At 34.9% G+C, this 2932-nt stretch overlaps 1 non-coding gene across 1 annotated transcript; it reads right to left on the minus strand.

Annotated features, from left to right (window-relative positions):
- Nucleotides 1-1373: 1373 nt before the first annotated feature.
- Nucleotides 1374-1480, minus strand: LOC121214249 (small nucleolar RNA R71). Its single transcript, XR_005909834.1, has one exon. It is a non-coding gene; the product is annotated as a small nucleolar RNA R71 (small nucleolar RNA).
- Between the last annotated feature and the right edge of the window lie 1452 nt (nt 1481-2932).

The following is a 2932-nucleotide window of genomic DNA, read 5'->3' on the forward strand; positions in this document are numbered from 1 at the left end:
TATATTTTCAAACTGATGAGTTAAATCTCATCGGGTTAGGGTTATTTTGATGATATTTAGCTGTTTTAAGTTTCCATAGTATAAATCTGATTATGTTAATGCCCATTCAATTATTTAAGTGCAATCCATAAGAATAGTCGATGGCATATTATTCTTGTTAAGTTGATTTAATGCCGGAAAGGTTAGATTACCTAACTAATATTGGATGGCATGAGCAATATTCGAAAAATGCTTGCGTCATAAAGAAGGAATTACACATGTTACTGTAATAAGACCCTATATAAGCAAGGACAGTGACTTGAAGTTTTGCCCCTAAAAGAGGCAGGCCAATCTAAGACTCTTTTGCGCAATAAGTTAATCAAGATTTTGCCACTGCATTATTGTTAGTAAGGTTGATTCTGAGTAATCCCAACCTTCCACATAAATATCGTAGATACTATACTTGATTCTCTGCCAAAATATCTTCGCTTTAGCATTCTTAGTTGATTACTTGTTCATTTATATATTATTCACACAATAGTTCCCATATTTACATTTCTATTATCACCATTGTCGTAGCAATTCCAGTTATTTACCCATTATCGCATATTTACCTTAGTTTTTACCATAAAATTTCATTCAATCATTTTACTATAACATTAAATGACCTTATTAAGATAACTTGACCAATTTTATGCCTCAATTTGATCCTTGTGGGAACGATACTCATTTACATCTTTATCATTTGAACTGGTGAGTATACTTGCACAAAAATTGCACAGCATTTACACGCGACAAGTTTTTAAAGCTGTTGCCGTGGATCGACAATTTGGTGAAAATTGGTCCAGTTATTTTACTTTTGGCTTTATCTAATTTAGTTATCTCTTATAGGTTTGCCAACAGTGTGTGAAAAGATGCATTCTTGCTAACACAAAATACCTTTTTGATCCAAAGATTAACAGAACTTTGTGAAGAAAGAGAAAAGAATTGAGAAAAATGACTGGAAAAAAGAATTATCTCAATGACAATCTAAATGATAACAATGGAAATCCCCAATGCTGAATGATTTGACTCCAAGGATAGTTAAACCAAATATACAAGCTCTTCTATTTAAGTTGAAACCAGTAATGTTCCAGATGTTACAAAGTGTAGTGCAATTTGGTGGACTACCCACTAAAGACCCACGATTACATTTAAGACTCGTTCTAGAAGTATGTGATTCATTTAAACAACAATGTGTTCCTAAAGACGCCTTGAAATTTAAGCTATTCCCATATTCTTTAAGAGATCATGCCAAGGCATGGTTAAATGTTTTACTGCCAGGAATAGTGGAATCGTGGAATGACCTTTACCAAAGATTTTTGTTAAGGTATAATCTTCCCACTATAAATGCCAAGTTGAGAAATGATATTACATCCTTTCAGAAATTTGAAGATGAAACATTATATGAAGCGTGGGAGCGATTTAAGGAGTTAATTAGGAAATGTCTGATGCATTGATTCCAGCACTAGACTCAAATAGCGATGGTTTACAATGGGCTAAATGTGCATACACGAATGGTAGTTGATGCCTTAGAAAATGATACTTTGTTGGATAAGACATATAATGAAACATATGAGATCTTGGAAAAGATTGCCAACAATGATTATCAGTATCCGACCATGAGAGTTGGGACAGGTAAGAGAGTTTTCGGTACTATCGAGCTTGATGCAATCACTTCGTTGATAGCCCAGGTATCTTCTTTAGATAATATGATTAAAATAATGAAAAATCTCATTGTAGTCCAGGAGATGAAAATAGCCGAGCTATCGTGTTTTTATTGTGGTGAATACCATGTGTTTGACAAATGCCCATCAAACCCAGCATCTGCATACTACATGAATAATAACCTCTATTTCAATACTTATAATCCAGAGTGGAAGCAACATCCAAACTTTAGTTGGAATAATCAAGGTGCATGGAATTTTAACAATGTTGCAAGACAGAATGCCAACAATGTACCACCTGGTTATAATCATCCTGTGTCAAGGCAAAATGTTCAACAGAGTCAAGTATCATATTCTACTTCCATTGAAGATTTGTTGAAAGAATATATGGCCAAGAATGATGTTGTAATTTAGAGTCAAGCTTCATCTCTCTGAGCTCTTGAGAATCAAGTGGGGCAAATAGCGAATGCTTTAAATTCAAGATCACAAGAAGCATTACCAAGTGATATAAAAAAATTTGAGAACATAAGGGAATGAGTAGTGTAAGGCCATCACTCTCAGAAGCTGGACTTAGCTAGATGATCTTATTCAAAATGCCACGACAAAAGAGGACGACTCAAGATGTGACTAGGTAAAGATCCTAGAGCCATCTGTAAAACATACTGCACTTAAAAAGGGTAAGCAGAAGGATGTTGTGGCAGAACCAGATCAGGCTACCAACAAAAACGCCACAGCAAAAATAGTATCAGCAACTTGAAGGACGACCACCTCTACTTTTTCCTCAGTGATTCCACAATTGTAAACAAGAGGCCCAGTTCAAAAGATTTATAGATGTCCTTAAACAACTCAATATCAACATACCGTTGGTAGAAGCTTTGGAATAGATGCCCAAATTTATGAAAGACATACTATTAAAGAAGCATAGTTTGGTGCACAAATGCTGATGAACAAACAACCTCTAAAGTTGAAGGACCCAAGGAGTTTCACTATCCCATGTTTCATTGGAAATCGTTAAGTTGGCAAGGCGTTATGTGATTTAAGAGTGAGTATAAATCTAATGCATATGTCTATTTTCAGGAAGCTAGGAATTAGGAAAGCAAGACCTACTACGGTTACATTGCAACTGGTCGACCAATCTTACGCCTATCTGGAAGGTAAAATTGAAGACGTATTGGTAATGATAGATAAATTTATCTTTTATATGGATTTCCTTATTCTATAATGTGAAGCTGATCATGACATGTCGA

This window comes from Gossypium hirsutum, chromosome D01 (genome assembly GCF_007990345.1).
Source record: "Gossypium hirsutum isolate 1008001.06 chromosome D01, Gossypium_hirsutum_v2.1, whole genome shotgun sequence".
Taxonomy (NCBI): domain Eukaryota; kingdom Viridiplantae; phylum Streptophyta; class Magnoliopsida; order Malvales; family Malvaceae; genus Gossypium; species Gossypium hirsutum.